A 14,750-nucleotide genomic window follows, 5' to 3' on the forward strand; every position below is an offset into this window, starting at 1 on the left:
CTTACAAACGAAACTGCCCCTAGTCCTACTGGGTGGGTCTCCCGAGCAGCACGTTGTAGGCTGATGGTAGGTCCACTACTACGTATTCCATCATCTTGGTTGTTGAGACTTGGAAGTCTCCCAAGGTCACAGGGAGCTCGATGGACCCCATACAGGCAATCCCCTCTCCTGAAAATTCGTACAACGTCGTTGCACAAGTCTTTAGTCCCATCTTTTCTAAGGTGGCTTTATAAAGGATGTTCACCGGGCTCCCGTTATCAATCAGGATTTGGTGAACCCTCTTGTTCGCGAGCTGAAGGGTGATGACCAGTGGGTCGTTGTGAGGAAATTGGACATGGGACGTGTTGTCCTTCGTAAAGGTTATAGGTTGAGATTCAACCTTTTGGTATTTCGGAGCTCTAGGTTCGGGTTCATAAGGGGACCCGACGCCAATTTTTAGCTCATTTACGTATCGCTTTTGGGCATTCTTGCCCGATCCTACGAGATGAGGCCCACCCAAGATGGTTACGACGTCTTCTCCATTTCATTAGCCAGGTAAATATTCTCCCGATACTCGTTGAGCTCGGTGTACACCTTGTACACGGAGAAATACATTTCTCCTTTCTTCTTCTTTCCCCCTTCCGCCTCGGGGTTACTCCCTTCATTTTTCCTTCTTTTGGAAGGATTTTCTGCAGGGGGTTTCGAGGCTGATGGGTCCGCCGAGGTCGAGTCAGAGTTTAAGTTTGTCGTTGTAGTTATGGGCTGAGAGGCCATATTCAGCGTTGACCTCGCCTCCTCTACATTGAGAAACCTCTGAGCTCGTCGATTAGATTCGGTTATGGACCTCACAGGTTTCCTCTGCATATCTTCCTAGAGGGGACTTCCTGGCATTACCCCCGCTCGGACAGCCATTAAATGGCCGCTGTCGTGTACTGATAATGGCTCTAAATTGCGATCATGGCTCTAAATTGCTTCTTGAAATCTCTAGACAACTGATCCCAAGAAGTAATAGAATGCCTCTTATATTTTTCGAACCAGTTTTTTGCTGGTCCTGTAAGAGAAGCTGGAAATAGCATGCATCTGAGCTCATAGCCCATATTACTTGCTCTCATTATAGTGTTAAACGTACTTCAGTGACTGTACGAGTCGGACTTCCCCTCAAATGGTGGGACATGAGGAATCCGAAACCCTTGAGGAAACAAAGTGCTAGAAATATGGGGGGCAAAGGGTTCGAGTTCCTCGTCAAACTCTTTACCCCGATATCGGCATCGTTCATTCTGTAAGAGCCTGAATGCTTTTTCCAGTTGATCAATCCTCTCCTGGACTAGATCCACGGGGTGTCTAACCTGAAATTGGTTATCATTGATCACAATTCCAGGTTCGTGCCTTTGCATGCGATCCTTGCATCCATTTAGGCGATCACTCAGGTCTGGGTTCGAGGGGTTACCATTACCCCAATTCTGATTCAGGTGCTCCCATAAGTCAGGGTGGTCCCTTTGATTCTCAGTATTTCTGCGTCCTCGGTCATACATACTGACCAATCTTGTGCCTTCTAAGCCTTCGCTGGCAAGGCTCGCCGCATAGTTGTTTCGAGATGGGTTCCTTTCATGTTTTCTTGTCTCTATATTATGAGACCGAGACATTTGGCTTCTTGTAGGCTGGGCGCCTCTACGTTCTCTAGCAGTTTCTCCATTCCCATGTTTCTGTCCAGCCCGCCTTTCCCTATCACCCTGAGTCGGTTGTGTGTTTCTCCGAGGCGGTGAGGGATATCTTATCGGCAACGGTGGGTCCCATATGGGTGATGGTGGCCGCCACCCATTTCGGGGCCTGGAAGGTCCTGAGTTTTCCTGTGCTGGTTCAGGAACGTTCATAGCGTTACCAAGATTTTGGGTCTGAACCGCTGTAGGGGCTCGGTTATTCCCCGTTTCAGCTGGTAACTCCACAGTTGAGTTGACAGGAACTCCAGCCCGGGTGTTTCTCCGGGGCCTCGAGGGAGTAGGCTGCTCTGTCGGCAGCGGAGATTGCTTCGTTCTTTGTGTGGCAGTGTTTTTACGAGGTCGCCCAAGGGGTCTGCGGAGAGGAACATGAACATCTCACGGAGGTTGAGCTTAGGCCTCAGGCGGAGGTGGGGGCTGAGCCACCTGTGCCTCAGCAGCCAATCTGGCCAGCTCCTCGTTACGTTTCCTGGCCTCCGCCAACTGCTTTCGCAATTGACGGTTTTCAAGCTCCACAATAGGGACATATCGCTCAGGGTTATAGTACATGTCCTTGTCGTCCCTGGGGGCCGGTGGTCCTCGAGAGTCAGAGGATCCACTCTTCTCATTTGGGTCCGGATTCATCATCGGCTGTTTCCCAGGGCATCGCGAATATCTAACTTCTTCTTCAGGAATATTAGGATCATTCGTGGCCATAGTTGATTCAGGGAGGCTTCTTCGACTGACTAGACCCAGATTTGTATTGCTTAATGCTCTCAATGAAAGCACCAAATTGTTGACGCCGTTTTTCGTCAACTTAAATCGCAGAGCAATTAAACAATATAAACTACGGTGTGAACGAATAGTACAGAGGAACAAGAAGGTTTTTACGTGGTTCAGCAGTTAAATCTGCATAGTCCACGAGTCTGTGTTATTAAGACTTAGAGTTTTCTGGAAATTCTTTAAGGATGAATTACCCAGAGCTTTCTCTCAAGATCTTAGATTATCGATCCCTTACAAATGGTCATTCCTTCTCTATTTATAGGGAAGGTTACAGAGTCCGTTCCCACATATTTCGGGAAGATATTCTGTATGTCAATTTGAAATAATGACATTAAATGCTATATCTTCTATATACAAGGAAACGTCCCCTGAAGACCCGGGAATGAATAACAAACTAAATAATATCCCCTTAATTTTGAGATTTTACAACAATAAATAAGTTCACACATACACAACGGGTTATCTTTGGTGACTCATTGAATCTTCGAGGTCAGCAATCAGCATCGTGATTGTCAAGACTTACGGACTCGTTACGAACTTGCCATATTACTCCAAGATCTGCTCGAAGCAGATGAATATTATCGAGGCTATCACACTCGAGCTTGCACTTCTTAAGCGCGGGCTTGCTCAATCCGAAGGCACTCGATAACAAATATATCCCGATGTCATGCCATTTCGAGCCTAGAAAGAATCCCGAGGTTACGTCTTCGAGATTGCCATTTTACTTTGGAGGTTTTACAATTGGACCATGCGATGTGTTTCATATATTTCGAGCTCATACTTGATGAATCCAGTTTTCGAGGTCATAATCTCTGGTCTCGAAATCTGGGTGTAACAGTTTTCTATAATACCCAAATTACCTTCTTTTTTAGTGAATTAATTATATTTTCTTAGTTTTTAATATTTTTTGAATGAATTACAATTGTTAAAGAAAAGACAATGACACACACCTTATTTTGATGGTCCAATATTAATTATTAAAAAAAAAATTCTAATTAATTTAGTAGTTATAAAACCTATATTTTAAATAAATTTAAAATTAAACAAGCTAAAGGATTTAAATATAAAAAGAACCCTAATCTTCTCCCTCCCTCTTCATATTCCAACTCATTCCTTCTTCATGTTATTATAGGCACTTGTTGGTTAAGGAGACACAAGTTGAGGTTGACGATGACCAGGGATAGACATGTGCTGTAACGCCCAACTGCCCTAGAGTCGTTACCATGTGATTTTAAAATGTGACATTAACTCGCTAATCGAGGTTTTAGACCAAAAAGTGTGAGTAGAACAAAATAAAGACACATTTAATAAAAATTAAGTATAAAAAAGTTTTGGACATTCATTAAAATTATAAAAGTGTTACATCGGGATCCAAAACATTGTTTTAAAATATATTTACAACTCAAAAGTTAGTGTACAGTCGACCTAAGCGACAAAACTAAACATTTATAACATGTTTCTAAAAACAACCCCAGCCGTGGCGGCCAAGTAGGTCAAACATGTACGCACCGCTCCATGCCCTCCAACTCATAGTTGATCAACCTTTTCCTTGCCCTTACCTGCACCACAGAGCACCCATGAGCGGAGGCCCAACAAGAAAACTTCACAACACAGCATATAATAACTTATTTCAACAAATGCATAATTAATCAAACATATCAAACAATCTACATATTCCTATTAGGATTCACAACAGCGGCTTGCGCCGATCAGGGTGCGTTACCAGGCACCAAGTTCATGGTTTTAACTGAGCGGGTGTGTACATCACTCTTAGAGGGTCTCGCCCTGGCGGCCTACATTCAACATGCTCAATGTAGGGCTGAGCATAAAATCCGAAAAACCGAAAAAACCGTGTACACTGACCTACCGAACACCGAAAAAACCAAAACCGAAAACCGAAAAAACCGCCGACGGTGCAAACCGCCATTGTTCGGTCGGTTTTGAAATTTTGGGTGAACCGACCAATAAAACCGAAACCGACCGAACATGATAAAATAATAATATAATATTATATAATTATTAATTATTAAATTTTTTAAAATTTGTACTTTTAATTATGGATATTTAATTATGTTTCAAACTTTAAAATTTGTAAATGTAATTATGTTCTATATATTTATGTTTTAAAAATGCACAAAAATGAATTCCAACAATCCAAAATTTTTAATTTTTTAACTAAAACTTTCAAAAAAAAAAAACAATAATCAATTTGGTTTGGTCGGTTTAACCGACCAAACCGCGGTCCAAAACGGTCGGTTTTTTTTTAAACTGGTTTGGTTCGGTCGTTTTTTGGATTGCACCAATCCGGACCGAAAACCGAATTCTGGATTTTTTGTTGTGAAAAAACCGCCCAAACCGACCGATGCTCACCCCTAGCTCAATGTCGATTCCGACCTTTGCCGTTCATGACCTTTGTCGTTCCCCACCTTTGTCGTTCCCTGCCTTTGCCGCTCCTGGCCTTCGTCGTTCCCGGCCTTTGCCGCTCCTGGCCTTCGTCGTTCCCGACCTTTGCCGCTACCCGACCTTCGCCGTTCCCGGCCTTTGCCACTCCAGCCAAGGTAGTAGGCACCTCACCAATTATGGCATCACCATATTCTACATCAGCGTGGTTGGTCTTACCGCCAAGGTCACCAGTCTTCATAGACTTGAGACTCCTAACAGCGCTAGCTCCTATTAAGGTTGTGTGTGCCAAGAGGATTACCCAATTTGGTGGCTGCAATGTGAGACATCTCCATGCCTTTAAGGATTTAGCTATATCAGGGAAGGTGTTGTCCCATCAAGCTCACCTATCACTTCTATTATAAATACTAGTCATAAAGGGTGGGCACGAACTTTGTATTTTCAAGAGCATTTAATCATTGTAAAAGACAACACAATCAATACGCCTAAGTAAGTGGACGTAGGTCATTAGTGGCCGAACTGTTATAATCTTTATTTTGTTATTGCATTGATTTCCTTTTCTATTCTCTCATGGTTTATGCACGAAGATTTTCACTTCATTATTTTATTAGTTGTCCAAAAATCGAGTCAATAAGTTTTAATCCAAAACTTTGTAAATGAGCATATTTACCAAACCAAGTCTTCCTTTAAAATTTGATATGTTTTTTTATTATATAATTTTAAAAAATAATTGATAAATGCCTAATCAATTTAGGACCAGTGTGTAGAGTTGTAACATATTGAAGAATCAACTTTAGTTGTGTTGTGGGAAAAAATTACTAAAGTATGAAGATGTTGTGTGTTTAATAAATTATAGTTTAAGAGTATTGTGAGATGAAAAAAAAACAAAAAAAATATTATTTGATAACAATTATAATTAGAGTAGTTTTTTTTTTATATAAAATTACTAAAATAAAAATTATTTTAAAATTTCTGTTATACACAATTTTGGAAAACTGACTTATCAAAAAGTTGTGTTAAAGTACATTGTATATCTGGTCATTGGGCACGATCAGAATTAACAAAATATACATGGTTGTTAGTGTTGGGGTTATGGCTTTATAAACACAAATTGAATATGTTAACTTAACATAATTAATCACAATATAATAATATACACAATGGAAGAATAATACAAATTAGATTAAGAGAAAGAATGGACCTTTGTAGAGAGAATCCCTAGTTACATAAAATCATAACAACAATGAAGATGACAAAAAGCCTTGACAGAATTGGAATTGTTTTTAAAAAATCTCTATTCCTAGCCTTCCATAAGAGATTGCTGAAGCTACTACAATGGTGAAATGAGATTGGGATTAACAAGCTTTGGTCTTCAAACAGGGTAAGCTTTCTTGATGAAGATCTTGAAGAAAACTAGTAATCTTGATGAGTTAGAGAGAGAGAGAGAGAGTGGCGAGTGATCAATTTACTAAAATCTCAAAGGAACCTCTTAAATAGTGTAGGAACCGTCATTAGTATTAACTAATGATATTAGAGCATTTTGAAATAATTTTTGGAGGCAAGACACGTAATTGTATGACTCTGTACAAACAACCCACTCGATGTGTCGCCTTCACCTACTTGCAGGCAATGCATCGCATGTTTGGACTTTCATTAGACAGGCAATGCACCACCTGTCTGGGCTTTAATTAGACAGGCAATGCATCACCTCTTAACAGGTGATGCAACACCACTTCAACCAACTTTTCTCCCCGTACATCAACCCAAAACTCCTCCAAATGCCACCAAATTTTTTGGATACTCTTATATACTCCAAAAAAATACTTTGGACCCAAAAAGATAATATTTAATGCCTACTGTAGCATCCCAAATTCGCTAATAAGGCTTAGGGCCTTGATTAGCATGTCGGGAGGGAAATAATTGTTTTAATTACGTTAATATATGAATTTGATGATTATGTGATTAGAAATACATATTTATGTGAATTAAATATGCATGTGGGCCCCATTTGACTATTAGGGACATATTTGTAAGTTTAACCCGTTAAGGGCATAAATGCAATATCTGTGTATATTGTAATTGATACCACGAGTGAGTGGTGATATATTTGTGATGGAAAAACGATAAACTATTGTTCCATCCTTACTGACGCAAGTCAATGAAAACAAGGTACATTTAGAAACCACTAATCCAAGTCAGAAAGTTACGATGCCTCGTCAAAGTGGGAGGATTTCTTGGAACCCGGTACCTATGATATGGATAGTGAAACCCACAAGTTGGTTGGGGACACAAGTAACAATGATTTGTTGGCCTTTAAATAGGCAATGGGTAAGTCTGAAAGGGATTTTTGACTCGAAGCCAAGTACCAGGTTATAAAGTCTAAGTACTCTTAATTTGTCTGAGATCTTGTAGATGTGCCATTGGACTTTAGGACCATGGGGTGCAAGAGGATCTATAAGAAGAAGAGAGCAGCTGATAGAAAGGTCGAGAGATTAAAGGCTTGACTCGTGGCAGAGAGAGAAATTTGACTTAGAGAAAACTTTTTCTCCGGTAGCCATGTTAAAATTCATTTAGTTACTCTTATCCATAGCCACAACTCTTGATTAAGAGATAAGGAAAATGGACATCAAAGAAGAATTTTTAGTGGCTATCTTGATGAGACAATTAACATGTATCAATCAAAAGGATTTAAAGTAGTTGGACAAGAAATTCGGCAAGCTGAGTAAGTCAATCTATGGACTTAAACAAGCTTCGCGCTCCTGGAACTTAAAGTTAAATGGAGACATTAAGACCTGAGTTTTTTGAACAAAATGTAGTTGATCCTTGTGTTTGGCAACTTAGGGAAAAAGACATTGTGGTGTTTTGAATCCTTTATGTAGATGATATCTCATTCATTGGAAACAATGTCAAGAAATTATCAAACATAAAGAACTGGCTAGAAACGAAATTCCATATTTTGTTGTAGCAAGTCGTGTTCTTGGTATCCAGAACATCAGAGAAATAAATAATTGAACTTTAGCTCTAACTCAAGTGACCTACTTTAGTGAGGTGCTTGGTCATTACTCTGTAAAAAATTCTGAGAAAGGATGTTTAGTGTCTTGAGATGGAATTTATTTTTCTAAGCAGCAGTCTCCACAGACTCCTCAAGAGAAAGAAAAGATGTAATGAATTCCTTATGCATTTGAACTTAGAAGTCTAATGCATGCTATGTTGTTTGTTGTGATCAAAGATCTTTTATGCAGTGGGAGTGGTGAGCAAGTGTCAGTAAAACCTTTGAAATAAACAATAGATGGAAGTCAGTATCTTTGATGGACTAGAGACTATATGTTAGTCTTTCCAGGTGGATCTTTGTACCTGTTAGGCTACACATATTCAGATTTTAGCCTGATGTTGATGACAAGAAGTCTACTTCTGAAAAATGTGTTTACTCTTGGGGGTGGAGCTAAGATTTGGAGAAGCGTTAAGCTATCTGCCATTTTAGAATCCATTTTGGAGGCTGAGTACATAGCTGCGTCTATGGCGGCTAAGGAAATAGTCTGGCTAAGGAAGTTCTATACGGATCTCGGTGTTATTCCATAAATGGATAAACCACTCATTTTGTCTAGTGACAGTAATGAGGCAATAGCGAATTCGAAAGAACCTCGAAGCTACAAAAGAGTAAAGCATATAGAGAGAAAGTACCACATTATCAAGGTGTGAAGTGACGGTGATGAAGATAGCATTGTAAGGCAATATTTCATATCCCTTTACAAAGATATAAGCAGAAAACATAATTGTGAAGCCTGTAGAATGCATGGTTTTGAGAAACATGTCCCATTTGTTTTAAAAGGGCAAGTGGGAGTTTGTTGGGTTTTATGCCCTTATAAAACCATGTCGGACATGTAGCACGATTTCATATTATCAATAAAAGTAGTAGAAATCATTTAGTTTGACAACTGTGTTGCTTGCTTATTTTATTACATGATTATTGAAATAATACAAACATTTATAAAATCCCGAACATATGGATAGTTACAATTATAGTGACTAGGTCACAGTGGATTATAGTTGTAATTATATGTTCAAAGGAACGAATCCTAAGATTAGATCAGTGCATTAGATTTTCACTGATTAGGCAATCTACGATATGATCTACTTACACATTTAGGGTGTAATGTCTTGTCCAAGGCATCGACCAAGTAGATAAGATCGGATGTATTTAGTTACATCGGACTAGGACCGATGTTGATTATTGATGTGTGTCGTATGCCGTATCAAATTTAAATATATATATTTCTTTATTCACCTACACCTGCTACTTCAGTATAGCGGTAAATAAGGGTCGAACCCATGAGGACTATGATCAAATTATTATTCAAAATAATATTAGACTGAAATTAAAAAAGGATTTTAGTTTTAATAGCTGAAAACATAAAATGAAATAAGTATCAACAATTGAATAACTAAGGATATAACGATATTAAAGAAATAGTCAAGAATTACTCTCCACCTTCAACAATCAATCTATCAAAAATGATGAATAATATTCCCTATTCCCAATTAAACTATTAACCCCGCAGATAACACTTAAGCAGTCAATTATCCCAGTTTCCCTAATATAATTAATTAAAGCTAAGCGCTCTTAAATAACCCTTTTTACCCAGCAATAAACCCATTAAGCACGCAATCTATTTAACCTAGTAAAAGCATTACACTTTGTGGAAACAGGTTAATCTAGGCAACAAATTCATTAAGCATGCAATTCATTTAACATAGGTTCTATTTCTCATCACAATTAAAATACCAGTCACAATACCTTAATTGCAATTTATCACTTTACTTAGAATCCTAAACTATTAGGTGAATAGAAATCCTAAGATGATAGTAGAACAATGCAAAATCTTAATTAGTGGCCATCTAAACAAGATTTTACAAGATCCATGACATTCAAATAGAAAAATAGAAGCAATTTAATATAAGGGAATAAAAGGAATAAAATTCATCAATGCATTCAAGATCTCATGTCTAAGGTTTTGAAATAACTCTCAACTATAAAGAAAACTACTCCATAATTATATTCATATTCATAAACATAAATATTCAATGAAAATAAAAGAGTTTTGAGAAGAAAGAAAAACTAGATTGAAGAATATAGATGATGATGTTTTTTTCTCCTCCTCTGCTGCTCTATCCTCTAAAAATCGCAATCCCCAAAGTTATGATAAAAGTTAACCCTAATCCCTTTTATAGCCCCCAATAATTACATTTAAAATTTAAATTTTAAAGAAAAATTTGTCGCACGGCCGCGGCCAATGCTCCCTGTCTCCCAGGCCGCGGCCAGTAAATGCTGGTGGCCGCGGCCACTGATCATTTTCTGCTCCTATATTTTTTTTCTTCATAATCTCCAACTTAGGCTCAATCATCGGGTTTAGGGACTTCGAAAACACTTCAATCTCGTTCAAAACTTCATTTTCTCGAGTCATATCATTGCACCTTCATTTTTAATCACAAAATTGTATCAAATTCATCAATAATACCTTATAAAATATTTTATGACTTAAAAATAAAAAAACTCGTAAAACAAAGCTAAGAACACCTAAAAACACTTTAAAGGAACATTATCTAAATGCGAAAGGATAAAATATATAATATCCAAAATACCCTTATCAATTATTGATTGATAAATAAGTATCGTTGTTATCAAATCTAATAAATGTCACAACGTTGACCATATGTTAAGTCGATCTTAATTCTGAGTGATAATATTCTGCTAATTATATTATTTAAATCTTTTGACTTGTTCGTTACCAGCTTACCCTACGGTCTAGCCCATACTTACATCTTGGAGATTTATTAGTGTAATTGAGTGGGAGTATTATTCATACATACGAAATCTATAACTTCTGTATGAGAAGTGAAAAGATGATTTCCTTAATTGCTTTGTTTAAAAGGTTAAATGATTGAGATCTCATTTCTGTGATTAAGTTCATGGAAATATCATTTATAAGGAACTTAGTGGGAGTTAAGGATAAAATACTGATGAGGGGTAAAACGGTAATTTGCACCCAGCTCGTTAGTAAGTCATCGATAGAGGATTGACTGATTGTAATGGTAATAACAATGGATAACGTATTTAAGGTTTTGAAAATACGTTCTATGAATTCAAGAGTTCAATTCCGAGTCTATAGTGGAGTCACGAGGAATTAATAAGGTAGTGAAATTATTCGTAAATAAATTCACGGTAACTTGTTGGAGCTTGATTTCATGGATCCATGGTCCCCGCATCACCTTTGAGTAAATCATCTAGAATGTCTCAATTAATTGATTTAATTATCAATTAGGATTTTTAAAGTTGACTAGGTCAATTTTGGAAAATTTACATAGATACGAGATTTAGAGAATAAAAGAGAATCTTTGGGTAAATTTATTAATATTGATAAATTGGTATCAATATAAATAAATAATATTAAATCAAGTTTCAAATTATAATTAGTTAATTTGAATAAGGATTTAATTAATTAATTAAAATAATAAATAAATAAAAGGTTTTGAATTTAGGCCCAGTTGTGGTTTAAATTCAAAACAAAGAGATTGGGCCCAAGTCCATTTATGGCAGCCCAAGGCTTTTATTTTTGTTTATTATTTTTAATTAATTTAAATTTAAATAAATCTCATTAAGTTGCCGATATAAGGAATATGATATCTAGGGTTTTCATAAGGAAGTGAGTTTCAGTTGATTGGTAAGTGAAAACCTAGACAATCTAACATTTCTTGGCCTCTCTCTTCTTCTTCTCTTCAAGATCTCTATCTCATGTGTTGAGAACCAGCTCACACTAGTTCTAGGTTGATCAAAGGCTTGGTGAGGAAGACTGTGTTGCTGATCTTGTTCAATCTCTTGATAATACTCTGCTACTGAAAGGAATCAAGGGTTAGAGAGATTGAAGGATGGAGTTGTTCCAGTTTCGCTGCGTAATGTAAGTTTTTACTTTACTCTGTATTTGTATCAATTTCATAGGAGCATGTTCTAGGAATTTGCATGTTTGTTTGATAATATGTAAATTGCATGAAAATAAATAAAGATCCTACAATAAGATTTTCCAACAGTTTGAAGGTTTTTTGCTCGGGAGCACAAATGTTATGGCTCGGGAAGGATTTTACTACCCGATTTGGTAGAATCCAAGGTCCCGAAGGCTAGAATTATAGCTCAAAGTGATTTATTGGTTTAGAGCTTGATGGTTGGTTATTATCAATGTGTTGTGACTAGGTTTTCAATCAGGCTCGGGTTAGAGGACTGTGCACGGGGTTGCGGTGCTCAGCTAGCTCGGGACACAGGCAAGAAAAATGTTGTACCCGTAGAGCAGGGCGTGACCCTATTGATTGAATTGCAGGGCGTAGCCCTATTGTTTATATTTAGTATATGTTTAAATATCTATTTATATTATGCCATGTGATGCATATTTGTGATTGAATGGCGAAGCCCGGAAACGACAAATGCCGGGAATGGTGAAGGCCAAGAACGGCAGGGGCCGAGATCGGCGTTGAGCATGTGGAGTGCAGGCCGTTAGGGCGAGACCTTCCTAAGATGCTGGAGTCATCCTCTCGTTGAAGACCACGAACCCAGGGCCTGGAAAAGTGCCTGGGACAGCATTGGCCGCTATGTGTTTAGCATGTTGGTTGTTTCGTTATATACTGTGGATTGCTATGCATATGATATATGTTTTGTGTTGAGTTTTCTTGCTGGGCTTCGGCTCACGGGTGCTCTATGGTGCAGGTAAGGGCAAATGAAAGGCCGACCAACCATGAGTACGGAGAGCATGGAGCGACGGGTACATGTTCGACCTACCTTGCTGCCACGACCAGGGTTATTTTGGGAAGATGTAATGTATTGGTAGATTTGTCACTTAAGTCGACCTTAAATATATTATGAGATGTAAAGTATTTTCTAAATAGTATTTTGGGATCCCAAATGTATAACTCTTTACGTTTTCAATGAATGACCACATATTTATATTAAATGCCTTTAAACGACTTTTATTATAGTTTAGCTACACTTTTAACATAAAACCTTGATGAGCGAGCTAATGACACGTTTTTAACTCACTTAGTAATGACTCTAAGGAAGTAGGGCGTCACACCTACAACAAAAATCAACCCGCTCATGTTGACTTTAGTGAAATCATAATGGTTTTCCACCTTTTTGTGCATGACAAATTTCACTATGTATTTAACCAAGTTTGTTCGTAGGAAACATCGCAGAGAGGCTTTACTATGCACTTAATGAAAGTTATTTAGTCAATTAATTAGAAATTAGTTCCTCAAAAGACCTCAAAAGAAGGGATTTAGTTATACATTCAAATTTCAAATGTAATAGTAGCTCTCCTATAAATAAGGGATTAGTGAGCTATTTTGTTTTTTTATGTTATGTCGAGTATCAAAAAATAGTTGTAATCTTGTGATCTTATGATCCAAACTCATTGCTTGATTAAAATCAATTGGAATTGGTTTATCTAATTCTTAAACATTTGAGTAAAAAAGCAATAAAAGTGTCTCTTAGACATAGGTTGATTCTTATAAATGAGCCACGTAAAAAATCTTTTATGTTTTTCTTGAATTTCGTGTAATAAGATTTGTTATAAAATTGTTGTTTACTAAATTTGGGGTTAACAATATCTAATAAATATAAAATATAAAAATATATTTTAGAAAAAAAATTTAAATCACAAATATTCTTTACAATTTAATTTAAAATTAATTTTTTTTTTCAATTTTTTTTATTTTAAGTAATTTATATATTAAAAAGGTAAATATATAAAATAATATGTATTGTTTATAGACTTATTTGCATGACAGGTCCTCAAATTATGGAAAGTTGGTTCCTGAACTTTTTTTTGACAAATTTATCTTCCAACTTTGATTTCCTGGCAACGTTAGTCCTCCACCGTTCATAACTAATGGTGAATGACTATTGCTGCTAAGAAAATCAAAGTTGGGAAACTAATTTGCCAATAAAAATAGTTATAGGACCAGTTTGCCAACAAAAAATATGTTGACTTATGTGTTAAGATATTGTTCAAAATTTAAATAGTTGTAAAAATATAATATAGAAAAATTATCATATGGACCTATGTGTTGAGATATTTAATATTTGGGGCTAAAAATATAGTTGTGAGAAGTTTTTTTAATAATAATATTAAGAAAATTACTTTTACTTTATTATATATTTTAAGAATAGGTGTTAAGATGTATAATTTTATTATTTAATAACTAAAATAAGGATAAAAATTCAAATTAAATGTACTGAAATATACAATTTTATAATAAAAAATAAATATAAATATAAATGATGCTTATATTAATGATGATAATATTTATGTAAAAAAAGTATTTAAAAAGAATTAATTTATGAAAAATAATATAGAAAAAACCATCATAGGAAAGCATTTTGAATCATTATAGTTTTTAATGAGCGATTAGAATGATGATTCTCTTTTGAAAAAAAAAATGGTACTATAGGCAATTTTAGTAAGTAATTCAAGTTTAATATATTTTCTTTGTAACAAAATGGTTGAAAATTAGTCCAAAAGACACCCAACTCATTTATAAGAAAAAAAGACATTCCTTCAAACAAAAAAAGAAAGAAAAAAAAAGAGCCCTATTATTATTCCAAAAGTTTAATTAGTCGTATTGCTAATTTGGTCCCTGAACTTTTTCTATGGCAAATTAGTCCCTAAACTTTTTTCTTGAAAAATTGGTCCCCCAATCGTTAGTGAGTACCAATGAAGGACTAACGCTTCCAAGAAATCATAGTTGGGGGACCAATTTGTCAAAAAAAAAGTTCGGGGACCAACTTTCCAAACAATGTATAATTAGGGGACCTGCTACGCAAATAAGCCATTGTTTATATTTAATAAATTT

The sequence above is a fragment of the Humulus lupulus genome, chromosome 9 (genome assembly GCF_963169125.1).
Source record: "Humulus lupulus chromosome 9, drHumLupu1.1, whole genome shotgun sequence".
Classification (NCBI taxonomy): Eukaryota; Viridiplantae; Streptophyta; class Magnoliopsida; order Rosales; family Cannabaceae; genus Humulus; species Humulus lupulus.